Here is a 15,312-nt window from a genome sequence, read left to right on the forward strand (position 1 = left end):
AAAGATCAGAGACTGGGGCAGGTCCAGATTGTTAAGTGTGGTGCTTGTGCCATAAGAGCACCCACAGCCAGTGAAAAGTCTCACCATAAGAATGGAAGTAGACGGAGGGTTGAGTAGGACAAGAAAGTTGGAAATCACAATTTGGCCTGAACCAACACCTAGAGGATGTGATGCTGACAAGTCCACAAACTGACCACAATACATGTGACATGCAGGTGGGGCATAGGCCTGGGAGAATGCTAATATGAAAGACAGGAACAAGGAACAGGAACCAAAATCACAATGTTAAAATTATCGGAAGGCAGTCATTTCACATTACAAAGCCTACAACACAGACACACTAATTGTACTGTATCTCATTGCAGAGGACGATGGCTCTCCTGCGGATATGCCTGTCCTGGACTTCCCTGATGACATGGATGACGAGCTGACGAACATCAGCCAGCAGACCCTCCAAGATGTCCTTGGAACCCTCCAGACCCCACCTTCAGTCACAAGGAGGAGCACAGATACAGCAGCCATCACAGATGACCCACCCACCACCCCAATTGTACTACCTGCCAGCTCAACCACAGCTGAGGACTCTGATGACCCTGGCACCAGCTTTGAGCGAACTGTAGTTGGAGTACAGCGGGAGCTGGCCAAGGTGGTGCGGGTGGGGATGCAAACTATGGCAGCTAGCCTAGAGGGGGTAAGTTTGTGCATGATGTCAACTGAAGAACAGGCAGCAGCTATGCAAGGGCGAACAACAATCTTGCAGGGAGTTGAAAAAAGGTTGAAGGAAATCAGCACAGCTGTAATAGAGTTGACCAAACAACTACAACAACAATCCTGTCAACGCGTGCATGAATGCAATATTGAACCCCTCAGGGCTGACCTGACTGCCTACCACCATGATGTGGCTGCTATTCTTAAGAACCAGCAGCTCCTCCTTGCTGCAGTACTGCCCTTAAGACCCCCACAGTTAGCAGCTACTGGGATGTCTGACTCCACGTCTTCAAACACTGAGGTGTGTGTTGCCCCTTCACAACCACCACCACCAAGGGCAGAGGAGACTACACACACACATCAGAAGATGAAGACGTGGAACAGATCACCTTCACCTGTAAGATTACCCAGTAGCACTAGTCCCTGCCACATGGCCACCTATTACCAAGGTCCTGTGCTTTGTAACATGCCAGTCTTGGAATAACTGTACTCAAGCACTGTTCTTCAACCCACTGTTTATCTTGTCAGCCTGCCCTGTGATTGTCTCTCACTAACTGATTGCCAAATCCTGTCCCTCTGCACTGTCTGACACTTCACCCTAGCATGTCCAATGACATGTCCCTTTGCACTTGTGTAGGATCACAATGGAAGATGTCACACTAATGGACTGACAATCATGGACAATGTACATTTAGCACTACAGCACTTTTAAATAAATAGCACTTACACCACAACTTTGTCTCTGTGTAATGTGACACATCAACCGTGATGGCCATCAGTGATGTTAACCTCAGGTCAAGGATCATTGATTGTCTATACACCTGACCTGAACGAATCTTGGCTGATAACTATGCACAGTGGCCTGGATTTTACCATCATCTGCCCTCCCTGATGGTTATTTCTGAGGAAAATAGAAACATTACACCAAAATGCTGTGTTGCACAGAATAACGCCTCCTCAAGGGATGTCTAAGCCAGAAAATAGTGCCTTCGATTGTTACTGAAAGTCAAAACTTACGTATGTGACATTTTCGCCAATTTTCACCTAGCACACACCAAACAGCACGAAGGGATGTGTATGAGTTTCCATACAAATAATTAACCGTGCTGAACATTGTAACAAATGATATGTATGAGTTATGTATACCATACTACATGAGAGCATACTACCACTCACCTTATAAGGATTTGCTTGGACATCAGGCTGCAGGCAGACTTAACACAGTGTCCCCAATACAAAATCTGGTACCACAGTATGTGACATTGAAAACATACAGAACAAAATAACCACACTTTGGGATCTATAGTAAACGTGAGTGGTGGGTGCAATGGATGGCTGAATCTTAGCTAAGTAGCTTTGGTGTAGCTGCCTCTAATACTAAACAAATATATATATTTTTTGTATTTTTTATTTTTTTGTTCATTTTTTTTTCTCCATTTTTTAAAACACCAAAACCCCAACATTGCCTGTCACCCACCCACACACATAATAAAAAACAGTTAAAAAAATTATGAAACCCCCAACCCGACCCACTACTACTAACTAAACTAACAGCCTATACTAACCTAACACTAAGCCCCCTAAACCCACTGAGTTAAAGAGCCAGGAAAGAGAAGGGAGGGGAGGGAATCATGTCTGAGTATAAGCCTACAAGTTGGCCCTCCTCAGGGTCTTTTTGATGGCACGCGCTCTCCGGTTAACTTGTGCCACCTCCTGCTGCAGTCTGGTCATTTTCCGAAGGACACGGACCAAGTTCCTTTGCATCTGGGCAAAAACTGCAGGGTGTGGGTGCCAATGGATGAAGTATGGGCCCTTGTCGGTGCCAAGTCCGTGGGCTGAGGTGCAGGTGGTGCTGTGACTGGTCCTGGAGCTGTTGCTCTTGATGGTCCAGCAAAGGTCTCAGCTATTGTTGGTGCCACCTGGGTGGTAGTGGTGGTGCTGGTGGTGGTGGCTGTGGTGGACACGGAAGGGCCCTCTTGTGCAAATGCCCTCCACACTCCAGAGGCTCTTTCATGGCGATATCGTCTTGCCATGTTGCGGTACCCAGACTCCACATCAAGAATGTGGCAGTAACACATTGCCCTGCGCTGAAACTCTCGAAGCTGGATGGGAGTCATATTGGCAGCTGTAAAGACAAATAGAAAACCAAACATTAGGTACTTCATTGTGTGAAATGGCTCAAGAAGTAAATCAGACAATTCATCTAATGTACCTGTAACAGCCCATATCATCATACAGATCACTGATAGTCCCTGAGTAAGTACATGGCAAGCCAGCCTACACATGTCCTATCATCAAATAGCACATACAAACCCTACAAGATGGGTAACAACTGGAATGACTTTGGCATCATTGTTCTGCCACTTGTCAGGTAAAAATCATGCTGCATATCCTCCACCACTGACAGGCCAACAAATTTCTATGTTCTGGATGGCAATCTAGGGCCACAAGATCTGCGAGTTGTAAATGGAATTGCCAGTATAGAATGCATGTGCCAATCATGAGTGGGTATCCTAGGTTTGGACAAGTGATTTACTGATTTACATGTCTGTGTACCAAACTTGGATCATCAGTCCTAGGTACACTATTCACAACCCTACAACTGTGCCTGGGGGGGGGAGGTGGACAAGCAACTAATAATTTCTAACAACAAGGACACCCAGGAAGCTCTGGAAAGCTGTACATGGGTTTGGCCAGCACACCACAGGTAAGGAGGAACTCCAAATAGGATACACCCAAACCTTGGACAATCCCATCAACACTTATCTTTGGAAATGCAGACCATTGTCTACATCATTTCCTACCAGTAAGCCATGACTTACAACAAACAGATAGATGCAAGCACACCTCTGGCCATGAGCTGCATGCACTCCTAGGCCATTGTACTCAAGTGCCTCATACTCGTAGCACAACATGTGGAGCTACATGCTGCTAGGAAATTAAACATACAGTCAAACATGTTCATTAGTGAATAGGGAAGCTGAAGTATGTGGGTAAGACTTTGGCATCCCTATTCTGGGAGAATCAGGGTCTGACTGGCTGACTAAATCACTAATATGGTCCACTGATACATTTTCTGATTTCAAGTTTTATCCACATAACTCATCCCTATTCACATTGCCTTGCCAACAGGACTGACCTAGAATCCCACAATATGACAATACTATGAGGATCGGACAACCCAAAGATGGGGAAAAAATTATACTTCACTCAAGGAACAAAACAGATGATTGGCCAGTGCATCACACCTTGCTATGTGTCCAACACACAGGAGTCAATCACACATCATCAGCAAACACAACACAGAACAGAAATATCAACACTTACTGGAGATGTCTGGGTCTTCAAATCGAGCCACCTCTCCAATAGTGTAGGGTGCAGGTCCACCTGTAAGGCATGGAAGGGAGAAATGTGCTCATTGTCTGTGCAATGTACAACACTTCAAAAAACAAATACTATGTGTAATAATAACTCAGAAAGTAAAGCCTCTCAGACATGATGATACTGCATTCTACATACCACTGCAAACATGTACAGACCCGGGGACTCCAGTGAGTGATACACACATATCCACACACATGCAGTGGCCCTAACTTTCATGTGGTGGCAAACATGCTCCTTCATTAGTGAGCAGACAAATTCATAGAGTGTATTCCTCTCATCATGTGTATCCATGAGAGACATGCAAAGCCACTTTCCGTGAAGACTGCAATACCAGTCACCCAGACATTGTTACTAAGACCAATTTTAGACACACAGGTACAATGTACAGAGGGCCAGGGACAGTTGTTAGCCCTCAATTTGTATCATATTCTTCATTTGATGTACCACAGCTATGGTGAGTTGCATCAAACATAGAGATATAAACCTGTGTGCATACCTTTTGCCAGCCATCCCTAATTGAAATGTGGCACCACAAACTCAAAATATCAGTCTAAGATGTTACCTGAGGTAAGCTATAACTTGTTACGTATGTGTCAGAATCCAGTTCAGACATGAATCCAAAAACAATTGAGGGACACAATGGCCCTCATTCTGACCCTGGCGGTCTTTGACCGCCAGGGCGGAGGACCGCGGGAGCACCGCCGACAGGCCGGCGGTGCTCCAATGGGGATTCCGACCGCGGCGGTAAAGCCGCGGTCGGACCGGCACCACTGGCGGGGTCCCGCCAGTGTACCGCGGCCCCATTGAATCCTCCGCGGCGGCGCAGCTTGCTGCACCGCCGCGGGGATTCCGACCCCCCCTACCGCCATCCAGATCCCGGCGGTCGGACCGCCGAGATCCGGATGGCGGTAGGGGGGGTCGCGGGGCCCCTGGGGGCCCCTGCAGTGCCCATGCCACTGGCATGGGCATTGCAGGGGCCCCCGTAAGAGGGCCCCTACATGTATTTCACTGTCTGCTGCGCAGACAGTGAAATACGCGACGGGTGCAACTGCACCCGTCGCACAGCTTCCACTCCGCCGGCTCGATTCCGAGCCGGCTTCATCGTGGAAGCCTCTTTCCCGCTGGGCTGGCTGGCGGTCTGAAGGCGACCGCCCGCCAGCCCAGCGGGAAAGTCAGAATTACCGCCGCGGTCTTTCGACCGCGGAACGGTAACCTGACGGCGGGACTTTGGCGGGCGGCCTCCGCCGCCCGCCAAGGTCAGAATGAGGGCCAATGTTTCTTGAAAATTTCTGGAATTCCAAGATATTTTTCCTGATACACTCACCGACCACACATGAAACATATGTTTGAGCCACATTGCCATCATCAATTGACGTGAAGCCAGCACTAATTTTCAGGCTCCTGTTGTGTTTAGAAAGTTAGTCTATCTGTTGCGTCAACAAATGACGGTCATGTGTAGGAAATTTGTATACATCACAGGCAACTGTGGCCCATATCTATACATATTTAGCACCTCATTTGTGTTGCTGTTTGACACAAAGTCGGCGCAAACTTACAAAATACAAATGTATTTTGTAAGTTTGCGCCGCACTTGCTTCAAAACAGGTTGTAATTGCGGTGCTAACAAAGTAGAAATATGGCCCTGTATGTTTCACTAGCATTCCACATGTTCAAAAACATTGCTGGCAGAATATGAAAAAATCAGCTACTGTCATTACAGAGCATTTAAACGTGCACATTACTCTGATTTGTACTCACCAACAGGGCCACCAATCACAATCCCCAGGTGGTCCAGTAGGTCTTGCTCCCTGGCAACAAGGTCAGCCCAGTGGTGATTCAGTTGGTGGTCATTTTGCGGTGTGTTGTATATTCTCTGCAGATGGTACAACACCTTTGCCCACCGGAGCCTCCTTGCCTCTGTGTGATAGCCTTGGATCACACGACCACCTGCCTCTATCATCATGGGTAGGAAGTGGCACACCAGCCAAATAAACCCACCCAGCTCCTCCTCTCCCATCCTGCCAAGACGAGGCCTACCCAACATTATTGCACCAAAAATAAAGGAGGGATAAAGGGGTACAAAGGAGAATAGAGGGAAAGTAGGACAGGAAAATGCTAAATAACTAAGAACACAGCCCAACTATACCCAAACTACTGCTACCCACAACAGACTCCCAACACAACAAAGACAAATGTTGACAACACAAATGACCAAAACAAACACTCAGACAGGATACCACAGACAGTTATTATACAGAAAAAGACAATTTAAAGGCCACACTGGAGACAAAATCACACAATGCACAAAGAGACAAGTCTAAATACAGCCACACAGTCAGGAAATATCACAGATTGCAAAGTGAAAGTGAAAATACACCCACTGTACCAATTCTGTAAACAGGATATCCTATTACATCACTTCCTGCCTCAAATGCAGTGCGTTTTTCTTGTTGTGCGTCAAAATATTATGACGCTTACAGTCTGTGCGTCATTTGTTTTTTACGCACATGATCAGAAATAACTCTGCATTCATATTGTTAAATATGTTTCATACTGAACCAATTTCCGGGGGTACAATGTAGGAATTACCACTCAGGGCCAATGAATGTTTCAGGGCATTATGCGTCATATTTCGACGCATATGCGTCATTTTTAGACCCATGTGCATCTTTTTTTATGTGTATGCGTCAACATTTCTGTCATTAACTGGGTTTGGGTCATTTCTCATTTTTAATGGGACATGACAGTTGTGACAATACAGAGATAGGCTGATTGCACCCACATTGGGCATTACGGTGTATGGGCACATGTGACAGATCATACTACTGCGGACCATGATCCTCTACTTGGTGTACCAGATTTTCACTCTTCACTGACGCAATAGATGGCCAAATGTGTGGGATACAATTATGTATCACCCAATTTGGGCATATTTTGCGTCAAGAGAGGATAGCAAGGTGACGCAACTCATTACAATAACTCAATGCCTATGGGTCACTGTATGTGATTTGGCTACTACTATTGTTGTTGACCCACTGTGTGAGCATCACAAGATGCATTTTTGCTATTATGCTTGTATGCAGGTGGAGTCAATGTGTCCAACCCTCAGATGCAAGTCAGTGTGGAAATGAGAGAGGACATGTGTTAGTCATACACATAGCAACAACTGGTGTGTGCACTTCCTAGGTTTTTTGGAACATAAACACCACCAATGACAAAGCATGCACTGGATAGATAGCAGACGGTTGTTCATGTCAATTTCCCAAAACATAGCGATCACATGTCCTGGAATGTTGGCTACTACTTCCTAGGCACTTGTTTGTTAACCCACCATGAGTCAGGCATGGAATCATACTATGTGGGTACCGTGTTTGTGACACGGAATCCCAAATATAATACCCAATTGTAATGTTACGCCACAGTTGGAGTCATGTCTCTCCTGTGGCAGTGGAGGACCAGCAGACCAAGCAGCACGTGTTCACATATTTCCAGTGGTAAAATGCACAGAGGTGTCTGGTTCATGTGAGTGGGACAATGTGTAGCCTGTATAATTATTGGGGTCTATGTTGTCACAGTTACGTGCAGGTCTAGTCAGGAGTCTGTGGAGCCATTTCCTGTATCTACAAAGTATCCTTCACAGATCAATAGAAGAAAAGGCAATGAGGATTTGAGAACACACATGGGGATTGTCCAACCCTGTCACTGCAGAAGTGTTATGAGACTGTCAACAGGGCAACCTTGGTGTGCTGACAAAGGTACTGTCTCAGGATTCTAATACCGGCAGGTTTCCTCACAACATTTGTACACAGGTTGGCCTCCAAAATTCCCACTGCATCTGGGAACATCAGTGCCTCTGTGCTGATTAATCTCACAGTTATTCACCACACAAGCCCCATCAATATGTTGGGAGTACTGTGAATCAGCGTGTGGACTGTCTGGGTCCTAACATGTGTGGACATTTCATGTACATTATCTGACGTTGTTTGTTGTGCTGGAGGCACCATCCCCAGTCCATGCATAAAGCCATGGTACACTGTCACAATTTGTCACTCATGCTTACATGAGACCCAGACAACGGATAGGCCATGATTCGGCTATTTGGAGACAAGTTCACCCCCATGGAACAATAAATATACTGATTATGCTATACAATGTATTTGAGTATGCATTGTAGACCCACCTAACACAATACCCCAGGATGAATATGAGAGTTGGGAAAGCAGCTATGATAAAAATGTAGGCCCAAGGAACCTTTAGGGTAATGCAAAGACAGGAGCCAGTCAGGCTAACAGGATGCAGGGTCAATCAGGAACAAATATTAACAAGGCAAATACACAGTGAGCAGACTGATACTGGTCAAAGGTGGAACAACACTGTGGAAAATGTAAACTGTTTTTGTCCTGTGTGCTGCAACGTTACACAATAACCCAAGGCCTGTGTTACACAAGTGATTTATGCAGCAATACACAACAGTGATATACATATAATGGCAGTTTCTATGCCGGTCTAGGTAACTGCAAGGGCAGTGCATGTTCAAATGGCTGGTCTGCATGGAGGTGCTCACAGGTGTGTGCAGCTTCAGTCTCTCACAAGTCCTGTAGGTGAGAACCAAGTTCAAAGGGCCAACAGTACCTTTCACATGGGAAGCAATGGACAGGTGATTACAGGTCCTACAGACTACAAGGCAGTGCATTATCCAACCACAAGTACATGCAGACAGAAGAACAATGACTATGGCATACCATACTAAAGAGGGACGCACACTGGATTTACATTGTGAGTCTGGGAGTGTGTAGAGGAGGGATTATCTGGGGACACATATTCCCATTCAAGGGACCTCTGAAGAAGGGTGGGGTGAGACCGGGAACATGGGTGTGTCTGGACTTAGGACATGGGCTGCCATGTGCAGGGGATGTTATGTGAGCAATGCTAGTCTTACCTGGGGCACTTGTGCTATGAATTTACTGCTTATATGGAAATCTAGTCACACATAGGGGGTCATTCTGAGCTTGGCGGGCGGCGGGAGCCTCCCGCCAAGCGGGAACCGTCAGAATACCGCTGCGCGGTCAAAAGACCGCCGCGGTTATTCTGAGTTTCCCGCTGGGCGGGCGGGCGACCGCCAGAAGGCCGCCCGCCCGCCCAGCATGAAACCCCTTCCCACGAGGATGCCGGCTCCGAATGGAGCCGGTGGAGTGGGAAGGGTGCGACGGGTGCAGATGCACCCGTCGCGATTTTCAGTGTCTGCTATGCAGACACTGAAAATCTTAGTGGGGCCCTGTTAGGGGGCCCCTGCAGTGCCCACCCGTTACCGCCATCCTGTTCCTGGCGGTGAAAACCGCCAGGAACAGGATGGCGGTAAGGGGGTCGGAATCCCCATGTGCCGTGGAGGATTCCCTAGGGCAGCGGGAAACCGGCGGGACACCGCCGGTTTCCCGTTTCTGACCGCGGCTGTACCGCCGCGGTCAGAATGCCCATGGGAGCACCGCCAGCCTGTTGGCGGTGCTCCCGTCATTTTAGCCCTGCCGGTCGTCGACCGCCAGGGTTAGAATGACCCCCATAGTCCTTCCAAAGATAGGCGATGTAAGACTTACTGCTGTCAAGGGTCTGGTCATACATTCCTGTTACCAATGCAATAGCACATCCACTGCCTCATGTATGAGGCATTTTCTTACCTTATTGACTGATGGTATCTTAGTTGTGTGACATATGCTGCAATGAACCATGTTGCCAAATTGTATGTGTGAAATAGGTGTGGTCCTCTGCTATTGCCCTTCAAATGTGAAATGTACAGGATATATGTCATTTACAGTGTGAGTGAATGTGGCTGTACATTCATACACATCAAACTAGTTTAGGAATGTTCTGTGTCCTAATCGGTATTTCAGCAATGCTCCATGAGGCTACACTCTGATTCTGATAGTTAGAGATAATGTTATGCAAAAATGATTATCCAGACCATGATACAGTGATTAGTATAGGTGTTTATTTACATATTGTAAGACAGTGGCGATGGGTGAGTAGAGTTAAAAGACATTTTGGGCAATATGTTGTCTCCAACGCAATCCTGCAGATGTGTTTGGATAGCCCCTCTCATGTTGATGGACAGCATCCTCCTCTTCCTCCTCTTTAGGAATTTGTGGGTCGGGTTCATATAGGGGAATGTTCCTACTTACACATATGTTATGCAGGATGGCGCAGGTCAAAATGATTTTGCACACCATTTCTAGGGAGTATAGGAGGCTGCCTCCGGTGATGTCGAGGCACCTGAATCTTGACTTCAGGATGCCAAAGGTCCTCTCGACTATGGGGCGTGTCCTCCTATGTGCCTCATTATAGGCACGCTCTGCTGCAGTGCTTGGGTTTGCAAATGGGGTCATGATCCATGGCTGGATCCCATACCCCTGATCAGCTGAAAGAGAAAATGAGTGAGAACATGTTGATGTACCTGATGGCAGTTGTTCTCTTGTGTTGTCTGTGACTCATCGGTGTTTGTGTTATTGTGTGGATTCCGAGGCTTCTAGGATGTACCATCAGCATTGGGTTGTTTCCTTATCTGAACGGGTGTTTGGCTGTTGACCCGATGTCGGCAGTATTTTTGTAGAGTTGTAGTACAGTGTGTACTCCTTTGCATTGTGACTTGTGAAAGAGTTGTCCCTGTGTCTTAACTGGGGGTGAGATGATACTTCCATACACAGAATCAATTTGACAGTGGTGGTAACACGGTTACATCTATATACCCTGGACATCCTATCCAATTTCACATATGCAATATAATTATTTAACCATCAGTGAGACCCTTAGATATTGGAAGGTGACAATGTGCAAAACATCTCCGTACGTTGTGAGCACTGACGTGTTAACAATTGACTATGCACTAATTACACATGTGTGACAAGTTCACTGCAGACCTATTTCTCTGCCCTTGCCAAGTTGACTCGTGTTGTAACGTGTACCTATACTACTGTACATGTTCTAGTTCAAATGGCTAGCTTGGTTGTGAGGTTATCATTTAGAGTTTCAGAAGGTCCGTATGCCTGTACATCTGTTGTGTGTGTGTTAATTTGTCGCAATGCGTATGTGTAGGAATGTGCACTTACAATATTGTCCCTTCAATATGTGCTCTTCGCACAGTCCACTTGCTTCTTGGTAGTGGGCAATGTGAGAGCATGAGTGGTGTAAGATATTGGTACAGCCTCAATGATTGCACGTGACCTTCATTGGAGTCATCATCATGCTATGTGTGTCATGGTGTTTGACCTGCAGCAAAACACATTACACACCCCTTCCACAGTACGTATTGGGTTGAAGAGTGTTGGATTGAGTGTTACTGATGTGATATTGAAAGATTAATCTTCCCAAATGTACTTCCAGTTGGGGCCATGTCTTTGTCATTGTGTTGTTTAAAATGTTTCCCTTGTGTCTGTGGAGTGGCATCTGTTGTTATTTGGAACTGTCATTTATCTCTAGGTGTGTCTCCCATTGGTGAGGATATCAAACATGCCTAGTGGTGTCACAACCTTAGTGTGTTCCTGTCCATGTGTCGATGTCATGGTGTATGTGTTGTGTGTCCTAGAAGGTTGCTGTGCAGTGTGTATATAAGTAGGTTTCTATACTTACCAACAAGTAGTCCATTTCCATATCGTACATCCTGGAAGTGTTGATTGATGGTGCAGTGACGCAAGATGAATGAATCATGTACACTCCCAGGATACTTTGCCACGATGTTGGTGATCAAACCCCAGTGATCGACAATGGCCTGCACATTAATGGTGTGTGTGTGCTTCCTGTTGCGGTATAGATGTTCGGTTGCAGCAGGTGGCACAATGCGTGCATGTGTGCAGTCAATGGCATCAAGGACGTGTGGGAAGCCATTCATTTGGTAAAACCCCTGTTTTGTCTCCTGCTGCTTCTGCTGTGTGTTGGGGAAGCTGATGTGGTGGGGTGTGAGGGAGATGATAGCATCCACTACCTTGGGTAGGAAGGGGGAGAATGATGGCTCTGAGATCCCAGCAACCAGGGTGCCAGTGGTCTGAAAGGACCCACTTGCCAACATGTGTAGTACAGCTAGCAGCTTGGTTTCTGGTGGAATGGTGCGGGGTGTCTGCAAGGTGGGTGCCAACTGTGGCTCAATGTTGCGCAGCAGCTGCTGAATGGCTTGCCAGTTGAGCCTGTACCAGAGAGTTGTCCTGGTACGGAATATCCTCTCCTGCCTTTTGCGTTGCCTTTGGGGTCCCTGCTGGTGTTGTGGAAGCTGCTGTTGTTGGTCCTGTGCTCTGCGTCTGCGTGCATGATGGATGAAAAGCACCTCCATGTCTTCCTTTTGGAGCTCTGCTGTTGCTTCTGTGTGTTTTCCTTAAGTGCAGGTGTGTTTGCCCCATTTTAACGCCTGCCCTGACACAGGCATTATTATTTTACGCAAATCGGGTTGTGCGTCATTTTCTGCCTCCCCCTCCCGGCCGTGCGTCATTTTTGAGCGGTAGCATAAATAAGGCACACGGGCGTTTAAGTCATTTTTTGGACGGGAACGCCTACCTTGCATGTCATTAATGCAAGGCGGTTTCCCGCATCCAGAAAATGACGCACACAGCGGGATTTTGGCATTCGCGGGCTCGGGTGTCAAAGTTTAAATATGGTGCACGGTTTGTGGCAAATGTGCGTAAACATTTTTGATGCACATTCAGCGCTAACAGAGTATAAATATGCCCCTAAAGGACTGCTAGGCTCGTCTACTGAGGTCTTCATTGAATTTTAGGTTTTGGACTTGTGGGTCAAACTTCTGTTCTACAAGAGGTTATGATACTATTAAAGTATTTAAAGAAGATATTGGTGTTTATTCTCTTGACTGAGGGGTCTGATCTCAGTGAGTGCCTCTTGTTGAAGTAAGCCTCAGCAAGGCTTACTAGTGCAAGGGGTTCACCCTTCTCTGCACAAAGTCCTCAGACCATATAGGAAGAAGTTGGCACAGAAACTGAAATAAAAGACAAAGTTTATTAAACCTCATGAGGTGGTACTACAGTTCAAACAGCACCCTTCGGTAATGTTTGAAGTAGCACACTGAACTGAGAGAGCATGGTCCTTTTATACCCAAGCAGGGGCTAAAAGGAGGTGGTACAATTATAGAAGCAAGACTTCTATACATATAAGGTCATGTGGAAATGCACAGTCGACAGGTAGGAGGGGCTAACAGTTTTCAAGGACTAGCAGCTGCAGACCTTACTGGGCATGTGCGAAAGTGGGAGATGCTAAATATAACTTGTCACTAGGCTGATTTTCAAGAGTAGTTAACAGAAAGGTAGGACAGAGCACATGGTGAGCACATGGCAGCATGTGGCAGAGAAAATGCCTGCCATGAATACAAAATGGATTCCGCGAAATGTTCACAATAGTTGCTAAATACAAGATGTCTTCCGCTAATGCTTAATCTAATCGCTGCTAAACTACAACAGACGACCCTTTCAGCATTAGCTGAAGACATTCGTCTTTCTGGGATAATCTAAATGTTCATCTTGTATATTTATGCTCATCATTTCAGCTATTTCCTTATCTAACATATGTTGTGCTTTCATTTCTGTAATATTTCTTTTGGTAGGCATACAAGCAGTAATACACATGGAGCAGAACATTGGACCACACTGAATACAGATACAGCATGTGAAAAATATTGCAGTCATTACACACAGGATAGTCAGTAGTTTCCAGCCCCAAGCGGAAACAAGAGCCCAAAACCATCCAGAAAAAGTCCAAGTACCAGTCTCTGTGTGGATTTCTGCAGCAATTTTATGCAATTTAGATATTGCATCATATACTGAAGGTGAGTGATCTGGAATAAAAACACAGCAACTACTACCGATGATTTGACATGCACCACCTCGATCAGCTAATATCACATCTAGTACCATACAATTTTGGAGTGCTACAATCCTCGCAATTTGGAGCTCCTCGGTAATATTCCCAAGTGCCAGAGCTGCCTGATTGGTAACAGCTTCCACAACCCTAGTCAATCGTCTCACTTTCCTACTGTTTAACGCAGCACCCACAAAGGAGAACAACCCTAAATTAAAATCAACACATTGTTGCAGGCTAGTGTCCGTTTGGTCTACCTCATTTGTACTTATTGTCCTTTTATAACTATTTTTAATGATGTCATTGAACAGTTTAAAATCTCGGTGATATGATGCAGGGGCCAAAAACACAGGGGGTACTAGAAAAGATACATAACACACACCTGACCACCCAACAGGTAGTTGGTAATATCCATAGTTACCACAAACAAAATATGTATTTTGTGAAGCTGTAAAACTACTATTATTTACACCCTCAATAGTTAAAATCAAGGTACAATCGCTTGTCCCTACTAGAATTCACCCAATGCTATGCATACATAAATCTGCTTTAGTTTTTGTAACAGAAAATCACAAATTGTTCTTTCTTGTCAGAGTCTCTTATATTTGTGAAGACATATGGTATTGAAACATTTTCCGGTTGATACTCTTCCCATTCCCATTTAGTTCCTTTGGCTTGGGGATACCCATCTTTGTCTTGGTAGCATACTTTATTAAGGCGAAAAAGAAGTCCGCCCTCTGTACGTTTTCCAGATGCAAACAAAAGCGTGTACCAAGCTTGACAAGAACCATTGTGTGAAAAAGGAAGAGGAATGAAAGGTGTTCCTCCTTTCTTTTGATGCACAGGTATCACTCCACATACCCAACAGTTAGTAGTATTTGTAGCATTATGAGTATGATGCAACATCTGAATGAAAGTGTTATTGAAGTACGATTGACGGTGCTTCTGCTCATGATAGGGAAGCGTAAAGTAATAGTGATCCTCTGGTACTGGAGTAGTGGCAACAAAAAACTCATGAGCAGGAGCCTTCTTTTCAACAAACCAGGTGATTATTGCTATAACCACCAAAACAACAACAAACCCCATAGTACTAATGATCAGTTTGTTATTCATTTTAGCAACAGTGATAATCGACCCTTTCAGAAATGAATTAAAAACAATCGTTGGAGCTCTTATCCCTGGGCAGCCGCTGATTTCTTCACCACGGGCCAAGACGGGTGTCACTACTCTAATGCATGGCTGATCCCCCCCTTTGGCCACATTGGCTCTCCATTTCACTAACCCAGGGCGGTAGCTCAACCAGTTTAAAAAAAAAAGAAATTCAGATTCTTTCCTCGCTCTCAAATTATATTGTGACACTCCAGAAGTCGTAATGGT

Source organism: Pleurodeles waltl, chromosome 3_1 (assembly GCF_031143425.1).
Source record: "Pleurodeles waltl isolate 20211129_DDA chromosome 3_1, aPleWal1.hap1.20221129, whole genome shotgun sequence".
Classification (NCBI taxonomy): domain Eukaryota; kingdom Metazoa; phylum Chordata; class Amphibia; order Caudata; family Salamandridae; genus Pleurodeles; species Pleurodeles waltl.